At 48.5% G+C, this 21,900-nt stretch overlaps 1 protein-coding gene across 2 annotated transcripts in view; it reads left to right on the top strand.

Moving 5' to 3' along the window:
- DYRK1A (dual specificity tyrosine phosphorylation regulated kinase 1A) overlaps positions 1–21,900 on the top strand; it is a 786,609-nt gene that overhangs the window by 132,898 nt on the left and 631,811 nt on the right. For both annotated transcript variants that reach the window (XM_078656853.1, XM_078656854.1), the window contains exon 2: positions 4,126–4,297. The gene's annotated coding sequence lies outside the window, so the exon portion shown is untranslated. The remainder of the gene's footprint in view (positions 1–4,125; positions 4,298–21,900) is intronic.

Raw genomic sequence — 21,900 nt, 5'->3', positions numbered from 1 at the left:
GAAACTGCTGATAGGCACGCTGGAGCACAGTTTCAATTCCACGCCTGCATGCCTCATTTTGACGTCTGCACGGCACCCTCATGCCTTCCACGTACAGCCTAGGACGTGACGCCCATCACCAGAAGGGAGATTATGGTTCCGGCACAGAAGCTAGACCCTAGGTGCTACGTTATATACATTGCGCTGCTGCTAATGCAATCGGGCGCCGTCGCATTGATGTCTCTTTCATGTTAGTGCAAATGATGTGCTGCAAATGTCCGCACTAAACTACGTCAGTACAAGTGTAACATAGCATCGCAGAAGTGCTAGTTAAAAACTGCACTAGCATTGGTGCAGTGTATGTAATCCCGCCAGTCCTAAAAAAGCATTTGCAATGCAATAGGTCTTGCATTTATGCGAGTTTGAGCTATTGGCATTGTAAATGACAATGCCTTTTATTTTTGTTTTCGTTGTTCAAACGTAAATAAAAGGCAGTGTAATTTACAATGCCATTAACTTAAACTCGCAAAAAATGCGAGACCTATTGCAGTGCAAATGCTAGTTTTGTTTTGCTGTTTCTTCTTGGCTATGTTTGCCCGTTCTTTGTAGGCCCGTGCTGTAGAATCTAGAGTCTGCATTGCCGCTTTGGTGTTGTGAAAATCTATGCTCCCTGTTGCAGAGTTGTGCTAGAGGTTTGGCTACAGCAGGAGGGAGGAAGGAGGTGTGGCTAGAAATGCAAGTCTGCAAATAAAAAATAAAGCAACAGCAGTAGGTGGAGGGTGGGATGGAGAAGAGAAGAAAGTACCTCGAGCCAAGCGTGACCAGCGGACGGACCCATATAAATGTATCAATCAGTACTTGGTCCATCAAAGTAACAAAACAAAGAAAGTAAAACCAGACGAGAGGACCGTAATCCGTGACCATCAGAATCAACAAAATGAATCGCTCTAAAGCTAGCAAACCGTATGTAATAGATGTGCTCCAAATCCCTTTTTAGAGGAAGAAGGATAAAAAAAAAAGAACCGATCATTGCAAGTGACAGCGCCCATGTGATGCCTGCAGGCTCAACCTAACAGTTCCTTGCAAATGATGGTGCTTTTCTGAGAGCCCTAATCATACCTGACAAGCTCACCCTACCAGGCCCATCCTTCATGTGAGCCTCTACCAATGGAGCCTCCCCTGTGGGTGGTGAAAAAATTGCAAATGCAGAACCCTGACAGGAGAATGTTACATGCACTTTTCTTTTCTTTATTTATGAATGACTTGCTAAACCTACTCTATATTGTCATTATTCTACACGTGGAACGAACATCATATTTTAGAATGTGGTTTTTATTTCCTTACAGTGCAACTTTGCATTTCAAATTTGGCTTATAATGATGGACATTATTGCATGAAAACCCATTTTATTTGCACATGGATTCCAAAAAAAACCACATATATTCTCAAAACATTGCCGGACAGATCTGCAGTCTCAGGCAAATGATGAATACTAAATGGATGGCACTAAGTACTCATTTTTTCTGAAGAGTACTAAAATCAATAAATGAAATCTAAAACAATAACACATGCGCTTCTGTGATGCCCTCCTCAGGCTCAGGTGACATTTCTAAATATTTTGGTGATTGTGTAAGAATGTGATTATGGAAATTAAACATGGAGAGCCAGTGTTATGGTAAGTAGCCTTTTTTATGTTTTACTCTGTGTATAGAGTATGCATGGCCCGAGATGTCAGACTGGATCTGGAAAATCTTAAGCAGTACCTCTGCATGATGTTGAGGGTACCATTTGGCTCCGTGTTTAAGTTGCTTGTGCCGGAAGTGATGTGTGCAGGCCCTATATTGGCACCACCTCTGCACGTTGACCTTTCTTTTGCCATCACCACTGCAGGTCCAGAGAGAGCTACCTATGTCCACGCTTTGGACATTTTACCAGCATTTTGTCAGATTATTTGGAGCTTTGTCTCCCAGTGTGCTAGGGGTGTCCCCCAAAAAGCATGTGCACAAGACAGTTACACCCGCCACATTCCCACTCCTAGGGACCCTGCTTTCTTCACCCAACACCCCACCTTGGAGAGCCTGGTTGTTCAGGCCTCCACATATAAAGTAAAGTCTGACATGTTGCCTACCACAAAAACCCTTTTGGCCTCACCAGCATACCTCAGGTGTTCACCAATGTGAAAGCAGTGGTTGTAGCACATCTGCGGAGGTCGGGGGTTCCAGTCTTCCCCTACCGCGACGATTGGGTGTTGAAGGTGCTTGTACATTCACTGGGGGTTCACTATTATCATGCCAAAGTTACATCTGCATCCCTCTCATTTCAGAAGTTAATAAGAGTTTCGGGACTATCCTTTGGAGTGCATCTTAAAGAAATTCCTGCTAGGATTCGAATGTTTCAACCTCTAGTCTGGATTTCTGTGAAACTGACTATGTAGCTGCTTGCCCTCTTGGCCACCTGCATCCTGTTGGTAAAAAATGCCCTCTAGCATAAGCGAGCTCTGCAGTGGGGCCTGAATTCCCTTTTGGTGCACCATCAGGGGAATCCCTCGGACCTGGTCGAGATTTTGGAGTGAACTGCAAAATACCTGCAGTGGGGGCTAATGAACTGCAGTTGAGTCGGCCGCAGACCCCTCTCCTCTCCTCTCCTCTCTTCTCCCCTCCCAGAACTGACATTGGTGACCGATGCATCACTCCTTGGTTGGTCATCTGGTAGAGGTGGAGATCAGAGGACGCTGGTCTTCTGTCGAGTCTTGATTCAACTTTAACTTGTTGGAGTCGACAGCGATTCGCCTGGTGTTGAAAAACTTTATTCCTTCCATCAAGGGTTCAGGGGCGACACCACCACCATGTGGTATTGCAAAACCACTGCCATGTGGTATTGCAACAAACAGGACCGGGTGTGGGTCGAGGGATATGTCAAGAGGTTCTGCGTGTGTGGACATGGCTGAAACATCAGGACATATTGCTGGTGGGTCAGCATCTTGCGGACTCTCTGAACAACAGTGCAGACGATCTCAGGTGTCAATGCCCAGTGGATCATGAATAGTGTCCCCAGCCGGAGGTGGTGCAAGGTCTATTTTGAGATTGAGGAGAACTTTTCCTAGATCTGTTCGCCACCGCTGAGAACACAGTGTCAGAACTTCTGCGTGTTGACGTTTTCAAGGCGACTTATGCTCGGAGACACATTTTGTCTTGAGTGGAACTCGGGCCTCCTATATGCCTTTCTGCTGATACCACTCCTGCCCAGATTTCTCAAGAAGATCAAAACGACTGGGCCCAAGTTATTTCTGCAGCTCCGGATTGGAGATTTTGGTATCCCAAGCTTCTGTGCATGAGCATTGATCCTCCGATCAGGCTGCCCCTTTGGAGAATGTACCTGCACATGAATTTGCACATGCTCTGCCTTCATGCATGCATGCATTGTGGCAATGTGTACATTGTTCCTTCTTTAGTTAGGCAAGTCTTTTTAGGTCTAGCCTGAGCAGCGCATGCGCTGCTCTGCGAGCCATGCTGTATAGGAGTATGTCATTCTAGCCCCGCCCACTCTCTGCCCATATTTGTCATCGGCTTGTGTCATTGTCCTTCTTAACTGCTGGCTTCTGATTTGTTAATAAGCTTGTTAGTCCCTCCTTAGCACCGCCTTGTCTTCATGTGTTTCTTCCCTTGAGGTGTGGCCCTTTTACTTTGGTTGTTGCACTGTACTTCATCTTTAGTCTGTAAGAACAATTTTTTCTTACTGCAGGAGGGTCTCTCCTGCACAGTTGTGACCACCTGCTTGTTTATTAAACTCGTAGCAAACGGTGAGCTCTGCAGGGGCCATGGGGAACAGAAGGGGGCATCTCAGCGAAGCGTTCAAGCATTTGGAATGCAATGGGTCAAGCGTTTGCGAGAGTTTATGCTATTGGCGTTGTGAATGAACATGCCTTTTATGTTTTAAAAAACCAAAACATAAAAAGTATTGCTGTTTACAATGCCAACAGCTCAAACTTGCGTAAATGCGAGACCTATTGCATTGCAGATGCTTGTTCTTTTAGGTTTGGAGTGCAATATGACCATTTTCTTTATTGAATGTAACAATCTAAAAGTTGATCAATCTGTAGAACCATTGGGGTCTAAGTAATTGAATTTTGCTTTCTTCTGTTTTCAGAAATAGGAGTATGTTGGCCGAAGATGACTGAACAGTTTTTCCAAACTGGAGTTATGCGTGAGGAAAAGGAAATTCTGTCTGGCAGACAAATGTGACCTCACCTCCTGTGGATCTGACAACTAAGCATCTTTCACATCTAAGATGACATCTTATTGCTTGAAAGTCCAGATAGGTAGGTTTTATACTTTATTTTCTCTTATTCTTTGAACAAGTTACTGTTCAATCTAATTTATGGCTTGTTCTCAGCAAAAGCAAACTTTTCTTTTATGCATATTACATGGGGGTTAGAAATGTGAGTGCTTGACTACCACCACTATTAATCCTTGAGGTAGACTGTTAATTGCTCTGTAAGATGAAGGCTTTCTTGTACTGGCTGAGATTTCTGCAAGGATTCTGTCCGATTTCAAATCTCACATGCTGCTCTTAATCTCTGGTACTGTGGCGTTAACCACGAGTCCTTTCTGGGTAGGATAATCTAGTAATCGTAAAGTATGCATTAACTTTTGTTTCAGCAGTACTGGTTGCAAAATGCCTGTTCTATACATCTAGTGAGCTCTGTAATCACCCCATTTAGCTGTCAAGCCCACATGTTCTAAATGGAGTCTTAACTTCCAGTCCAAGATCCCAGGAATAGGCCCAATGCCCACTAATATATAAACTACAGTGGGCTTCTAATCAATGAGATGATTGCAGTCATTGTCATATTTTACCTACAAATGGTAAAACTGAAAGCTGCACCATATAAAAACGATGCGCCTTAAATGGTTAATATCTGGTATCTGAAAGAAACAGGTTGGTGTTAGATTCCTTTCCTTAGAATATCCCCAGGGGTCAGACTGGATCCGGAAAGTTTTCGTCAGCAGTACCCTTGCCCGTCGGTAGGCATCGTCTGCAGCACTGCGTCCGTCGTCGGCGTCGCGATCGGCGGAACGATGTCGTCTGAGTACTTAGACGCCGCCCTCGCGTGCTGACGTCCGTTCTTTTTTCCGCGCCAGCAAGCGCAGATCCGGGAAGAGCTAGTACCCTACTCATTTTTTGACTAACTTTGTTTTGCCTATTTTGGCTATTCTTTTCGAGTCGATATTGTAGGGATGCCTGGATTCAATTTGTATTCTAAAGAGGGGGATGGGAAGAGGGGGGGGGCTTATTTCCACTTGCCAGGAGGGTGAGGTCCAGCACAAACCGTGCCTCAGTCAAGACGTCAAAAAAGGATTGTTGTGCTGTTCCTCAGGAAGGGTTCTCTACAGAGAGTGCTGGCCTTAACAAAGAATTACCCTGGAGCGCCATTAAGATCTAATATTTAGTCTGGCTAAACCATGTGTACGCATCTACAGCCACACCCCTACCCATCTAGTGGGGACACTACCACTCATGGGGCATTTTTCAACATATGGGAGGCAAATGTAGTGCTTCTGTTCTTATTGCACATATGTTCTACCACCGCATGGCATCATTGAATGTTCTCCACATACAGGACATGACCGGTGTCGTCTCACCTGACTATCCAATACACTTGCCATCACACCACATGATGGCACAACCACCCCTATGGCACAAACAAAGTAACGGCAAGCAGTAAGAGTCCATGTTGATCCAAACTGACTTATGTTCTACCCGACGATCACTACATGACCCCGATTCACGGATGGAAGAGCCCCCTTGTTAACAAACCTCGGGATTAGGTATACACAACGAATGCCTGTAGACCTCGCCGGAATCCACCCTAATACTCTCTCGATCTTATAACATCATTAGCGGGTATTTCTTTCTTGGCTTCTCCTTTGAGCCATCGCACCGTTTATATCTTATACGATTAGAGATCAGCCAAATAGGAGCACCATCCTGTACTTTTTGTTCCGTGCCAAACGTGTGATGCATGCACAAGTTAACCACACAACTCTGTAATGACCGCCATGGACGTGCCACAAACACGTGACCCACAGGCAACACACGTGCAATGTCACGTGATACTGGCAACTACACATAATGATGGCCACCCACTACGCCATCACCTCCCGGACTCGGCGGTGTGGGTAGGTCTCAAAGCGCCACACTAGGCATCTAAACGCGAGTACGATCTGAATCCAATGTATGCCGCGACATGTTTCTCTGCTTTTCATATTTTTAATGCTACTTGTCCAATATAGTTGCTAACGTTACCATGACTGCGTTAACTAGTATCGGCACGATACCTCTTGCCGGTTTTCTGCCCGAACGAAGAATGCGATTGAAGGCCTTCCGTTAAGTACTTTCTCCAGGGAGCGGACGCCATCTTTAACGATTGATAAGACATTGGCAACCCTCGCTTGAATCAACTTTAATAGAATCACACTTCCCACAAAATTGTATAGTCAACTGGCACTAGTCCAGAAACCACTGTACGAGCGCAAGGGCGCCAATCTTGATACACTGCGAACAGAGCGGTTAAAAACAGCACCGCCACTTGTATTAATTACATTTCCCACTGAGCACATTAGGCAACTTATATCAGCACGAACGGCACTTCAAGATCTCAGCGGGACCGTTATGGCTTACTGCTAGTGGGCATACTGATCTCAATATGCTTCCAACCTGACTCCAGATCCATATTTACAAGAGACAATAGCTAAGGAATGATGTAATAAGCCAGAACAGAATGTTCACCCCCTTTTTTTTTTGGGATGTTCATTTATCATAATTGGTGAGAAAGGTCTCCAAGTAACACTTAAAAATCCTTGAACATTCACCATAGGTATACTAACTGCCTGCTAATAATATGGCTCCATGTCTCTAATTGATTGCAACCATCCCACCATGTATAGCCCAACTTACATGGGAGTGAAAGCCTGATGTGTTGACCGCCGGCTACTGCCGATGCCTGGAATCTTGACACTGGGGTGAGTCCCATCCAATTGCTCCTGTGCTTTTATGTATACTCTACAGGGGCATTTGATAACCACCCTAGCTCACTGTGGGTTTCAACCACCACGGTTCTTAGAACTTTTAATGTGCTCAATCAATAATGGCAGCCACCACAGAATGGTTCTTTAATTTGAAAGTCACCGCTGACACGGTCGAACACTGGTTTATTCAAGTATATACCTGTAATGTATGTAATTTTGTTTCTCCAACATGGGTAGATCCAGCTCATCGCAGGTACATTGACATATTAAATATGACTACATTGTGTTACTGATGAACCAATAAACATATAAACTATTTGTTTAGTGTAGATAGTTCCTTTTTATATGGTCCTGAAGAATTGCGATTCAACTGACATATACGCGAGAAACATGTTGACCGTTACCACTAATTCTCACTAACTGACACCTAAATAGGAGACATAATACCTCAATAAGTGTCTGTTTCACAGCCCCATTTTACATTCCCCACCACGTCTACACTCTCTTGGCTCCATACCCGATGCCCGCACTTCACTATACAGCTGTTGGATAAAAGCTCTCCGATAAAGTACCTCTCTTTGAGGGGAGCCTGTTGGGTATTGCAACGGCGACCCAACGAGGAGCAGCCCAAATGATGAAGCATGACACTTAAGGGTGTGTGAGGGCATTAAAATCCAACAAATGTATTTCCAACTGTAGATCTCTTTTAGACACAGAGGACTCCAGCACTAGTGTGACTTTCACTAACCCTTCCTGAGGAACAGCACAAGAATCCTTTTTTGACACCATGCCTGGATTCAGGCCGTGCGTTGCCTGTCACCGCCTGATGTCGGTGACCAACCCCCACCGCCGGTGTCTCTTCTGCCTCAGGGACGACCACGACAGCACGTCGTGCCCCGACTGCCGGGCCTTGACCTCAAAGGCTAGGGGGGAGCGATCCCGCAAGCTCCTCGAGATCCAGGCAGTCTGCTCCATCGATGCTCGTCGAACCATCATCACTCGTTTGGCTCGAAGTCCTCCGGTAAGTCGAGGAAGAAGTTGTCGAAGAGGCAACATCGCTCTTCTGACTCCCCTCGCTGGTCCCGCGACTCTGCGTTCGTGTGACACCACCCGCGCGGCTCCGGCGAAGCCGTGGGCGTCGCAGCTGGTCCCATACCCTCCGGTCCCTGGACTGCATGCAACGCCGGAAGAGATAAGCGACTTCCTCGTGGCCATGAGGACTCACTTCCCTCTGACCCGACTCCTCCGCTGGCGCGGACCCCGATGGTGTCACTCCTGGCGCCGTCTTCGGATGCCGCCGCCCCCCGGTTTCAGCCCCGGTCCAGGGTCAGAGCGGTGCCGTCTCCGGCGTCGGTGGGTGAGCAAGTCATCTATGACCCGGCTCTGTCATTTCTGCCTGTTTTTCACGACACGGATGAAGGGGAGGACTGGGAAGGGTCTGAGGACCCTCTGATACAGCATTGCCAGTTAAGTCAGGACTGGGCAGATGAGCTGGGGGAGGCCAGTGGTCTGGATACTTCGGCTGACACTGGATTTATATCTCCTCCCTCCGTGGCTACGGAGGAGGGTGCTACCTATGGTGTGGTGTTGCGCAGGGCAGCCAAGGCCTTGGCTGTTGAGCTCCCTGCTGTGGCCGTTGGGACTAATCTCTTCACCGAGGTGATTAAACCACCAGTAAGCTCTTCGGAGCCTATGCTGCCCTTTAATGAAGCCCTCACAGATGTTCCTTTGGGCACCTGGTCCAAGCCCTCCACAGGCCTCCCTGTGGATCGGAATGTGGCCAGACGCCACTGCCCGACTCCGGGCAACCCTAGATTCCTCTCCGTTCAGCCCACCCTCGAGAGCCTGGTGATCCAGGCCTCTATACCAGACCGCATTCCTAACCGCTCCTCCGAATCGGTAATCCAAAAGGTTAGATCAGTTTGGGAAGAAACTGTTCTCCTCCTTGAGTTTGGGGTGTATCGTAGTTCCTATATTCCCAATGGGCTCTGCGCATTGGAATAACATAAACAGCAGTTTAGACGTAGGACTGAGGTCATCTAGGTCTCTACTGACTATGTTAGACTTAATTAGGTTTGCCAGCTAGCTCAGAGGTCACTAGAAACTTTCTTGAGTGAACAAGGAGGTGTTAACTTCCCTGAATAGACAAGAAGGGATTAGTTTCTGACAACCGCATAAACATGACAACTTTGCTCCCTTAGAATAAAGAGTACATCTCTAGAGTTGTGTGAAAACAATAGACCGCTATTTCACTCAGTCAATCGTGCATGCTTAGTTTCACCAGAAGTGCAGAGAAATAGAGAGGCGGCGTTTTCAATAAGTTATTTATTGAGCAGTCTTCTTTCTCATGCAAGATAAATGAATTGCCACAATTGCAATACTTATCATGAAGTAAAGTGCGTACAGTAAATGTAGTATTATGAAATATTACTGTAAAAGCATTGATATGGTTTCTTAGCCATATGATACTTTAAAACGGATAAAATATATACATACATAAAAACATTGACTAACGTGCTCAACTGGTGCTTCTAAGATACGCCTACCCCGGTGTACCTGACCTAAGCCTAATACTTGGGAAGGAGTAAGTAAGTTGCAGTTTAAGTTAAGTTGGTTTTTTGCCAAGAATCTGAATCAAGAATTCTCTTAAGGTTTTAATCAGCTCCGTACCTTGGTTCTATAATGAAGGAGGTCTTGTATCTCTCTCTCAGGACTCGATCTCCCAGCAACCCGCAAGGGTGACTGGAAACACTGGAGCTGGATTTCTCGGCAGGAGAAAAGACAGCGTCTCTCTCAGTGTGTCAAATGGGAGGGTGGGCTTCCTTCGGCACTCTCATCATCTGGGCGTCGGGCAAGTAAATAGCCGCTCTGCTCCAAACCACAGTGTGTTTGCTTAAGGCAAGTGTTGGTATATTTATACCTGAAAGGTGCTGAGTTTGACGTAAGGTTGGACATAAGACGTCATTAAGAACTAACAGTTCTTTCTGGACTCCAGGAGTTCTTGTGCAAATCAAAACAAAAGCAGGGGGAATTCCCGGGCTGCTGGAGGCTTGGTTTGTTTAAAGAACGCGTTGTACTTTCTAGGAGTCTATGGGAGTAGCCTGGCCATATTTGGACTGGATTGGCTATGAATAAATGTGGACATGATTCTTATGCCTTTTTATAAGGATATGTTTTGTTATAACCACATAAGGGCATGAATCGGGGATATTTAATTAGGGTCCTAGATAGATTCACAACAGGGGCTGCGGTCTGTTAACAGCGCTTGCCTTTTGGGCCGTTACACCCACTCTCTGTGGGATACGGTTGTGGAGGTGCTGCCACAGTGCCCGGAGGAGGCCCGGGCAAAGCTCGTCCAAGCCCTGGCGGAAGGGCGGGATGCAGCACGCTACCCAATACGGTGTGGACTCGACACAACGGACTCGCTGGGTAGGGCGATTGCAACGACGGTGGCGGTTCACCACCATGCCAGGCTGAGGTCCGCCAACTTTTCGGGGGATGTCCATGCCACCCTCATGGACATGCCCTTTGATGGCCGACGCCTCTTTGGCGACAAGGCGGATAGTGCGCTTGAGCGTTTCAAGGACTCCAGGGCTACGGCAAGTCCTTGGGCCTAGGCCAACGCCAGCAAACCTCCGCTTTTCGCTCCTTTCGTGGCCAAGGAAGGGGTGCCCCCACACGTCCAGCCAGCGACAGACTGCAGACCCAGGCTTCATGTGGTCGCAGACGTGGTTACCGCCGTGGCGGTACTGGGGGACACCAGCAGGGTCATTCCACCACCGCCCCAGCAGCATCTGCCTCTAATCCTTCCTAGTCCGGCATTTCAAGCCCATTTGTCGCCAGTGGGGGGCAGGGTCCACCATCACCTCCCCCACTGGCATACCATCACGTCGGACAGGTGGGTGCTACAAATCGTACGAAGGGGCTACTCCCTCCCCTTCGAGTTGACCCCTCCAACCATGCCACCGCTTGTTGGGGGATCACTTGCAACTTCTGCAGGAGGAAGTTATGGCCCTCTTGGCCAAGGGGGCCATCAAGCACGTTCCTGGGCCAGAAGTAGGACGTGGTTGCTATTCCCACTACTTTCTGGTACCCAAGAAGGGCAAAGGAGGCCTACGTCCTATCTTGGACCTACGGAGCGTCAACAGCTTCCTCTGGAAGGAGAAGTCCAAGATGCTGACTTTGGCTCAGGTCCTAGCTACCCTGGACCCAGAAGACTGGATGGTAGCATTGGACTTGCAGGACGCGTATTTCGACATCCCCGTCCTGCCGGCCCACCGGCGTTACCTGCGCTTCACGGTAGGCCACGAGCACTTTCTTTACCGTGCCCCCCTTCAGCCTTACCAGTGCCCCACGGGAGTTCAAGATAGTGATGAGGGTTGTCGCAGCTCATCTGCGCAGATTAGGGGTTTCAGTCTTCCCCCATCTCGACGATTGGTTGTTGAAGGCGGACTCGCCCCAGACAGTCGTCTCCCACCTCCAGACTAGGCCGACCTCCTGCACTCGCTGGGGTTCTCCATCAACGTGCCGAAGTCACACCTGTGCCCCTCTCAGAAGCTCCTTTTCATCGGAGCGGTTCTGGACTCCGTGCAGTTTCGGGTTTATCCCCCCGAACAGCGGGTTCGGGATATTCAGGCTCTGATTCCGATCTTCAGCCTTTATCCCGAGCCAGGTGGCGGATGCGGGCTCTGCAGTGGGACCTGAAGTTTCAGTGGGCACTGCGTCGGGGCAACCGGTCCGACCACGTCCTGATCTCGGAGGGCACTGCGAGCCAGTTGCAGTGTTGTCTCACGAACCGCAGTAGGGTCAGCGGCAGATCTCCCTCCCTTCTCCAACCACTGCTACTACTGCACTCGGTCGGGAAGTCCCCTTGCAGGACATGTCAGGCAGCTACGTGGGCCTCGCTGTACACGTTTGCTAGGCACTACTGCCTGGACAGCCAAGTCCGGAGAGATGGCTTTTTCGGCCGTTCTGTTCTCCAGGACTTTCTGGTGTGATTTTGGTTTGCAGACCCACCACTGGGTTTGGTATTGCTGGGGTATCTATTCTAAGGTAAGGAATGTAACACGAACGTGTTTCTTTCAGATGCACAAGTTACCAGACGCGCAGGGGTACTGCTTCAGAAAACTTTCCGGATCCAGTCTGACGCCTGGTGATATTCTATGGTAAGGAATCTAACACTAACTAATGTTTCTTACAGATATATCGTTACTGAAGGTAAGTAACTTGTGATACAATCTGGCAGAAGTTTTTTTAGAAACTTGCTGGTAAGCAATCTGGACCTGGGGATTTAAAGTGCTTAAGGCGGGAGGTCGCTGCAATGACCTCCTCGATCCTGAGGCGGTGGAGGGGGGTGGGTGTTTCCCCCGCCCCCTCTAAGTATGAGGCTATGTTTTGTGCACCTAGGTTGTGTCTTGCATATAGTTCTGCATAGAAATCCCAGAATTCCTTCGCTATACTTTCATCATTTACCAGCTGTCCAAAGTTGATGCCAAACTCTGGGAACCCCTGTGCGGCTATGTACGCTTTCAAGCTCCCCAACCTGAGACGTTAATTGGCTCCTCTTTTCTTTGCGAGTTTTATCGGCGGCAGATATTGCTATGAAATCCCCTCTCACCACTGTTTTTAATGCCTCCCATAGTTTGGAGCTAGCGATGTCGGAAGTGTTGTGTATGTGTACATAACGGTTGCGAACTGTTGTCACCGCGGGGTGAAGGAGCATAGTCTCTCTTAGTCGCCAGACCCCGAAGTGTTTCCTCTGGAGGTGAAAATTTAACGTAAGGGTCACTGCATCATGATCGTAAAGCGCTGCCGGCACCATCTCCACGTCTCCCATGATGTTACATATCTCCCTAGTCCCCCATAGACAATCGAGGCGTGCATAGGTTTTGTTGGCATGGCAGAAGTATGTATACTGAGTAGAATGGGGATTGGCCTCCCTCCAAAGATCCATTAACCCCAACTTGTGTAGCCATTTACTCCTTCCTTGCGACAGGCCTCCTGATGGCCTGACCGGCTGCAAGACCGATCCTTGTCAGTGTCAGATACAAGGTTGAGTTCTCCGCTATTAATGTCATACGTGTCTGTGTGGCCATAACTACGAAGCCTGCATGAATTGTTCCTGTTATGTGTTGGGAGCATAAATAGAATCCACCATCACAGTGTTCACAAATGTGTAATGTGTGGGCTTGAAGCCTATCCTTCACCTCTGCTATTTTAGAGCCCGTCTTCACCCTGAATCATCTAGCACCCAGGATTGCCACCCCTAGTTTTTATCAGAGGTAGAAGAAGAGTTGGTGTGGCAATGCTCGAGATCGGAGACCATGCCAATCCTTGCTCAGGTGGGTCTCTTGATGGAGGCAGATATTCGCCTCTGAGTATTTAAAGTATGAAAGCCTAGCTCGCCTCTCAAGAGGTTTAATTGAGACCCTTTACATTGAGCGATAAGACCTAAATTACATGCGATGTCATGTCAGATGTGAGATTCTCCAGTATTGGGGTGTCTTTCATAGATTCACATGCCTGAATCATTCCCCGTCGTCGGAGTGGGAGTCCCACGGTATATAAAAAAGCAATAAAATGCCTGTAATAACCACAAAACCCTGGTAATAACCAACCAGGAAGTAAAGTAGCCCTAAGCTACAGGAGTAAAAACTCCCACACTCACGACTATCCTAGTCATTTTGAATAGACCAAACTTCAGCCAATCAGGCGACAGCACCCACCAGAATGTTCTCCCCAGAGGCTCAGGCTCTGATTTTCTACCGCACGTCGTGTGAAGGGAGTCTCCCTGAGCTCTGGTCAGTTTCTTCTTACTTTGGTTGGTTTTTTACCATCTAAAGATGTCTACTTCAAAATCCCTTTTTAGGGCTTGTGATTCCTGTGGAAAGCTGAGGCTGTTCAAGGAGGATCCTCACAAGAAATGTATATATTGTCTGTATCCAGATCATGAGGCAAAGTAGTGTAAAATCTGCAGGACTTTTCCTCAGAAAACCCTCAGGGACAGAGAGGGTCGTCTTCTCCTGTGGCTCCAGAGGATTAAGGACAAAGATAACCCGTCTCTGAGGTAGTGAGCATTGCCTCGGGGTCTTCTATATCCTCTAGGAAGAAGAAAGCTGAGGTTGGGTTAGCTTCTCCTGGGGCGAAGATGTTAAGAAAGGCCCAATCCTCTCAGGATTCTGGCGTGCCTTCTACTTCAAAAAAGGCTTCACCACCTATTCAATCTGACGCTAATACTCCCTCAAAGAAAGCTGGAAAATCTTCCAAGACCGCTTCTCAAAAGATTTTGCCTCAGACTGCTCCTTTGACCACTTCAGCGTCAAATACAGCTTCACCGTCGCCATCTCTGCATGTGGCCACTGTTTCAACATCTACGGTGACTTTCTCCTCACCAAAACCAGCTATGGTGATGTCTACAGCCTCTTCACCGTCGACGCTGGTTCATGTCCAAGTTCGACCTATCTCGTCGTCGAAGATAGTGCCATCTACCGTCGACGTTCCTCCGTCGACGAGAGTTTTGAAGGTACCGTCAACGGGTACTCCGACGCCAACTTGAACGTCGTCGAACACCTTGCCGTCGACTAAGTCATCCCTACCGTCGACGACATCCCCGCCGACGAAGCTACCGCCGCTGACCTCGTCGAGGAAGTTACCTTCAACAACATCCTCGTCGACGAAGAAAATATCGCCGTCGATGGCCTCGTCGACTAAGAAGACGCTTCCTTCAACGACGCCATCGTCGACGAAGAAGAAGACACCCCCGTCGACAAAGTCATCGTCGACGACAATATTACCGTCAAAGAAGATTCTCGATTTTCAACCTGATGCAGGTTTGACTCCGTCGACGGTGGCATCGTCGATGCCCCCACTGTCATTCTGTAAGGAGTTGCAAGTTTGGTCATCCAAGACAGCCGCAATACCTCTGCCTTCTCCGTCTACCACAGCTTCAATCTTGGAAAAGCGTGGTTCATCTTTGACAACGTCTCCATTGAAATTACCAGAAAAATTACTGGATTCTGAGGAAGAGGAATCCTATGAAGATGACACTTTCCGTGCAGCCAGAAGCCCATCTGAGCTGCTTATAAAACTTCAGGATGAAGAACAAGAAGAAGAACAATTCCTTGAACCTTCTGGTCGGGCTCCTGTGTCTACTCCTGCTACACAAATGCCGCTGGACCTATTGCATAATCTGCAATATATGCGAAGCGATTATCGTCGTTTTCCACCTTCAGAATCGGGTGATTCTCACTTCTCTACGCCGGTGCCAAGAGCATCTACGGCTACACTAAGGCCTCCAAGACCAGTGTCGCTGCTGCCGACTATGGAGAAGCAGCCTACCATATCTTATTCGCCAGGGCTATCTCATCAGGTGCAGGATAATTCTTCGGAAGAAGAACGAGAAGAGATCGAAGTAGACGACAAATCAGTATCTTCGGAGTGGGATGAATATCAGGCCCAAACTCCTCCAGCTGCCCAGCCTACGGCGGATTCTTCACCGGTGGACATTGCAACCTTCCACCAAATCATGGGCAGGGCAACAAAGAGGTTCCTCATCACAATGGAAGCTAAGCAAGATGAGTTTTTTGTATGATTTTAAAGACTTACCACAAAGGCAAAGTTGGTCCATTCCTATAATTGATTTTATCTGGAAGGATGGCCTAAAAGTAATGGTGACACCAAATTCTTTACCTGCAGTTCTACCTCGGGTGGATAAAAAGTATAGGGCGCCTAATAAGTCACCGGCATGCCTTATCGGCCAGGCAAAGGCGGATTCTGTGGTTGCCCAGACGGCTCAGAGGAGAGCCAAAAATTCGTCGACACAAATCACTACTCCCCCGGATAGGGAGGGAAGGCGCCTCGACGCAATAGGAAAGAAGGTCTCCACTATTGCGGCAACTACTGTACGTGTCGCGAACTCCCTTGCAATCCTTGGAAGGTATGACAGACAGATGTGGTCTGACATATCTCCGTATATTGAAAAGCTCCCAGAGCCGGATAGATCTGAAGCCAAGAAGATTTTGCAAGAGGGAGAATGTGTTTCATCAGAAATTATTGATGCTGCAGTGGACGTAGCTGCCACAGGTTTCAGACAGCTAGCGGGTGCAGCTGTTCTGAGAAGACAGGGATGGTTAAAATCTACATCCTTTCGTCTGGAAGTCCAGTCTAAGATCATGGACATGGCTTACGATGGAGAGTTCCTTTTTGGACAACATGTGGATGAGGCTTTACAAGCCATAAAGAAGGATACTGAGACTGCCCGATCCCTGGGCTCTCTTCAGTTTCGTAAATCTTCCTTTCGTGGTGCAAGAGGAAGAGGTAATTTCTCTAACAGAGGAGGTTATTCACAGCACCGTTCCTTCAACAATTCACAGGGTAACCAAAGATACCAACCATACCGGCAACAATCGTATGGTCAAAGGAGAAACTACTCTCAGTCAAGAGGGAAACCCTCTTATCGAGGAAGAGACAACAACAAGAGCAAGTGAGACAGACATCCTGCCACCACTTTTACCCAACCTGAAGCAAATTGGAGGAAGAATATCCCTCCATTAATCAAACTGGTTCAAGATTACCACGGACAGATGGGCTCTAAATGTGGTATCCAGGGGTCACATTCTGGAATTCGTGAAAACCCCTCCAAATTCTCCCCCAAAAGGACCACCACGAGCTCATCTCAAGGAGCTGTTTTCCCAAATACATTCTATGATTCGGAAAGGAGCAATCAAGAGGGTACCTCAAAATCAAAGAGGGAAAGGTTTTTATTCGAGGTTCTTCCTAATCCGCAAGAAGTCGGGGGACTGGCGTCCCATCCTCGACCTGCGTGCCCTCAACAAATATCTCAAAAAATTATCCTTCAGAATGTTAACGCTTCAGGAAATCCTCCAGTTTCTTTCAGAAGGGAATCATATGGCAACACTCGACCTTCAGGACGCATACTTCCATGTGCCCATCTTTCACAGACACCGGACGTTCTTGCGGTTCAGAGTGGCTGGCAGGGACTTTCAATTCAAAGTCCTCCCCTTTTGGACTACGATCGGCCCCCAGAGTCTTTACAAAGATGCTAGCTCCGGTGGCAGCTCACTTGCGATTGGAAGGAGTTCAGATTTATCCATATTTGGACGACTGCCTTATCAAGGCCAGTTCCTTCCTCACGGCAAGTACTCGCGTTCAGAGATGTCTGTCTCTACTTCAGAGTCTAGGTTTCTCTGTAAATTTAGAAAAGTCTCATCTAACCCTATCACAGAGAAAATCTTTCTTGGGAGCGACGCTGGACACAAAGCTCGCCCAAGTCTTCATATCAAGAGAAAGGCAGTTGAAGCTTCACAAAATGGCATCTGCATTGCTAACAAGAAAGTGCGTTTCTGTTCGCAAATTCAAGTCTTTCCTAGGGATGATTTCGTCCTGTATTCCTCTCCTCCCCAACTGCCGCCTAAGAATGAGGCCATTACAAGAGGAACTCAGTCTTCAATGGGTACAGGTATCAGGATCACTCGAGGACGTGATCAATATAACCCCTTGGATGAGGAGCGCATTTCAATGGTGGATGCAAGATTGCAACCTGCAGACGGGATGTGCAATCCTAACGGAAGTGCCCAGATTCATCGTGACCACAGATGCGTCTCTGAAAGTCTGGGGCGCCCACCTTCAAGGAATGACAATCAGTGGCAAATGGAACATACAGGAAAGAAAATGGCACATAAACATCTTAGAGTTGCGAGCCATCTTTCTCGCCCTGAAATCCTTTTAAGCAATGCTGGAGAACTCCACGGTTCTGATTCGAACAGACAACACAACCAGCATGCATTACCTGAACAAACAGGGAGGCATAAGGTCAGCCCGATTATCCCATCATGCACAGGAGATTTGGAATTGGGCCCTGGATCACAACATCAATCTGTCAGCGGTCCATGTTCCAGGGGTTGCCAATGTTCTGGCGGATTCCCTCAGCAGGTCTGCTGCAGGCAATCACGAATGGGAGCTACATCAACTAACACTGGATCAAATATTCCAAGAGGGGGGTCATCCCGACCTGGATCTGTTTGCGACGAATCAGAACCGGAAATGCCCTTTCGATGAACTGGTGCCGGATATTTGCGTACGCCTTTCCACTGGTTCCTTTAATTCCCAAGGTCATCAGGAAGATGAGACAGCCATGTCGTCTAATCCTGGTTGCTCCTAGGTGGCCCCGACAATATTGGTTCACCGAACTCCTCCTCCTCTCGGAGTGCAGACCGATACAGCTGCCTCGAATACCGAATCTCCTGACACCCCAAGAAGGCCAGGTGTACCATCCGGACCCAGTTTCATTGAAATTATCAGCCTGGCTCCTCAGCACAATGAGTTTGCCAGCTTAGACATTGTTCAAGGTTGTCAAGAAGTTCTCGCTAACGGTAGAGCACCATCAACGATGAAGACCTACAAGCTCAAGTGGAAGCGTTTTTGTGTCTGGTGTCAAGCTGCTGATCTGCATCCCATTCATGCTAGACCAGAACACATTTTCCCTTTCTTTCTGCATTTAGCTAGATCGGGTTTGGCACACTCTACCATAAAGGTATTCCTGGAAGCCATTTCCAGATTCCGTCAAGACGGAACAAACTCTGTTTTCGTCAACAATAATCCAGCAATTCTTTAAAGGGCTATTCCGTATGTTCCCTCCAATTCGTCGACCACCTCCATCTTGGCATTTGAACGTGGTTCTAGCTCAACTCATGCGTCACCCCTTCGAGCCCGTTCACAAGATTGATATCAAGTTTCTTACTTGGAAGGTCTCTTTGCTATTGGCGTTAACATCAGCTAGAAGGGTCAGTGACATTCATGCATTCACTACTAAACCGCCTTTCTTACAATTTACCTCCGACTCTGTGGTGCTACGTACTAATCCCAGGTACATGCCCAAAGTTCCATCGGATTTTTACCTGAATGAGCCACTGATCCTCTAAACATTTTTTCCAGATCCACAATCACCGGCTGAAAGGGCCTTACACTCTTTAGACATCAGGAGAGGTCTCAAGTTCTATCTTCAAAGAAGAGCGCATTCTATAAGGGCGGTGTCCTCTTCCACCGCTCTCTTCGCTGGTGTGCCCCTGCTACAAAGCTGCAGAGCTGCAACGTGGTCAAGCAGGCACACTTTTACAAGACATTACTGCCTGGATTCAGCAAGTGATGCAGACACGTCTACTCATCTTCTACTCACTAGACAGCGATTCCAGGACTGCCTGGTGCTCCATCGCAATTGTAGCAGATTCAGGTTTCACCTTGCTCTCTGTTGGGCGGCGACTCCTCTGCCACCGAATTCTCCTTTGCAGGGCCCCTGCATGCACTGTGCAATTCCCAGGGTTTGCAGGTGCGAAGTTGCTGGTCAAAATACTCTCCATTTCTGCAAGATAATCATATCCAAGTCTTGTTTAAAGGTATTGTGGCCTTGAAATGTTGGGTGTTGTCGCTCCCACACCTTCCGTCGAATCGGCTCCTTCAGTTGAAAAGTCGGAAGATAGGCCAGAATATCTGGTGGTGGGGCTGTCTGGTGTCACTGGGGGCCCACTCTATGCTCTGTCAATTTTGAAATCTGTTTCTTGGGTGGCCTCCAAAATATAGCTGAAGAGATCTCCCAGGTAGGGATTGATGTCGGAGTCCTTCGCCTGGGATGGCACGCCCTGGATTCATATTTTGTTCTCCTTTTTCTCCGCGAGCTACTGGCGTGGCCGTGGTGCACCCCGGCTTCTCATCTTGTGTCTGGGGGTCGTCTTTTCAGGCCCACTCACCTCTGCGCTCTCTCTATTAACCACTCGCTTAGCCCCTACAAGCTTTGTGAATGGCGCAATGAGTTTTGCCTCACTTATTCCTCTTAGACCTCTCTGTGGGACTCTTCAGGCTTCCTGTTGGAATAGAAGTTGCTGTCGCAAGGCCATTTCTCATTGGGACTCCAGCCTGTGGCAGCTACATGGGACTGCTGATCATGTAGGTCAAACCAGACATGGTGCCTCCAACCTCTCAATTCCTTTGCTCTGGTGCCCGCTCCCACCTCCCTATGGGCCTCGGCTCCAGACCTCGTCCCTTGCCTTGCCCCAATATCGGTTGGGCCACTGCGGAGCCCCTCTGCTCTCGGGTTCCTCCGACGCCCACCTTTTCTGCTGTTGTCCGCTTGTAATCGAGTACCGTTCCCAACCAGTTGCACCGTCTTTTCCCAACATCAGCCATGTGTCTGTGCCCCACTCCATCAGCCACCAATCACCTGGGTTGATACACCCGCTCCAGAGCAGGCTGCACTGTGCACTGGTTGGCACTCACTCTGGGCCCCTGCAGACTTTGTATAGACGCTGGAATCTTTGCTTACCTGCCGTGAGGGGAACGGCTGCTGTTGTTTCTTCTGCCCTCGCCTCGCCTTCATCTAGCTGTGCAGCGCGAGTGAGACGCCGTGAGGGGAACGGCCGTCGCGCTTGCACCGCCATTGTGCCTGCAGCCACCGGGGGTCAAGACTACACCTCCCAGGTGCCCCGGCGGCTGAGTCGCGTCCCTGACGCCACCTCTGCGCCCGGAGGCGCCTGAAAAGAGGAGCGCCGAGCGCTCTGAGGGACGCTGGAATCTTTGCTTACCTGCCGTGAGGGGAACGGCTGCTGTTGTTTCTTCTGCCCTCGCCTCGCCTTCATCTAGCTGTGCAGCGCGAGTGAGACGCCGTGAGGGGAACGGCCGTCGCGCTTGCACCGCCATTGTGCCTGCAGCCACCGGGGGTCAAGACTACACCTCCCAGGTGCCCCAGCGGCTGAGTCGCGTCCCTGACGCCACCTCTGCGCCCGGAGGTGCCTGAAAAGAGAGGAACGCCTCTCGCCCCGCGAGTCGCGCGCGGGAGCGCCCGGGGCGAAGCCTGGGCAAAGGGCGGGCCCTCTGAGGCCCTCAGAGGTCCACAGTGGTCGGGCGGGCCACCCATCCAACACCCCCCTTCAAAGGTGAGCTTTGTTTCCTAGTTAGCAGTTAAAATGGCCGAATTCAACGCTGCTAACAAAACTATAAACACAGTCACCCAGGACGCTGAAACCTCTGTACCCCTCATTACGTCCTTTGAGACACTAATAGACATTGCATTTAATGAGATTGCCGAAACTGAGAAGAGGCTTTCCATGGGCTCACCTACCACTAACCAACCAACTGCAATAGGTAGTTTAAGTGGTAACATGCATATATTTCCTGAAGTAATTGTGGGAAAACAACAATCCGCTGCTGTTAATCTGCCAACTGTCCCTGAGGACGAAAACACTATTACGCACACAGTCCCTGTTGTAGCTCCGGACCCTATCCCTCTACCATCAACCACTGAGGTCACTGAGATTACAGGAGCTAAGCGGAAAAGAGGCCTAGTAAAGTTAACACACAACAAAAGGAAGCAGCCCCCTAGGAGTGTTAATCAACCAACACCACAAAGTATGTGGAACAGGGGGAAGAAACATAAACAACATACAGTATCAGCGCAGGCTCAACCCCATCTGGATGAAGTCGTTGTCATAAACAATGATGGTTTAAATTCAATGTCTACTTCTACCCAGACAGATTTTCTCTATGTCAATAGTTCCCATTCTAAATCTGAGGGGAATCTCATCGAGACCATTGCGGATACAATTTTTAAGCAACTCGAAGGTCAAATGATCAGACAATTTAATAATATTTTTAAGAGACTTGACAGACTGGAAAATTTAATAAAAAATGATGATGCCAAAAGAAAAGGCACAGTGTGCCTGGATAAATTAAGAGGTGAACGACTGCTAAAAGACCTGGAATCTACTACCCGTGCACTCACTAGCGGCGATCACACAAATAATGGCAATCCGCCCATAGAAAATAGGGTTAAGGTATCACAAGTTGCAAAAGGTCCGCCAACGACTGTACCACCAGTGGCGATCAC

The sequence above is a fragment of the Lissotriton helveticus genome, chromosome 8, assembly GCF_964261635.1.
Source record: "Lissotriton helveticus chromosome 8, aLisHel1.1, whole genome shotgun sequence".
NCBI lineage: Eukaryota > Metazoa > Chordata > Amphibia > Caudata > Salamandridae > Lissotriton > Lissotriton helveticus.
Note: the sequence above shows the minus strand (reverse complement) of the source record. Positions and strands in the feature narration are given on the sequence as shown.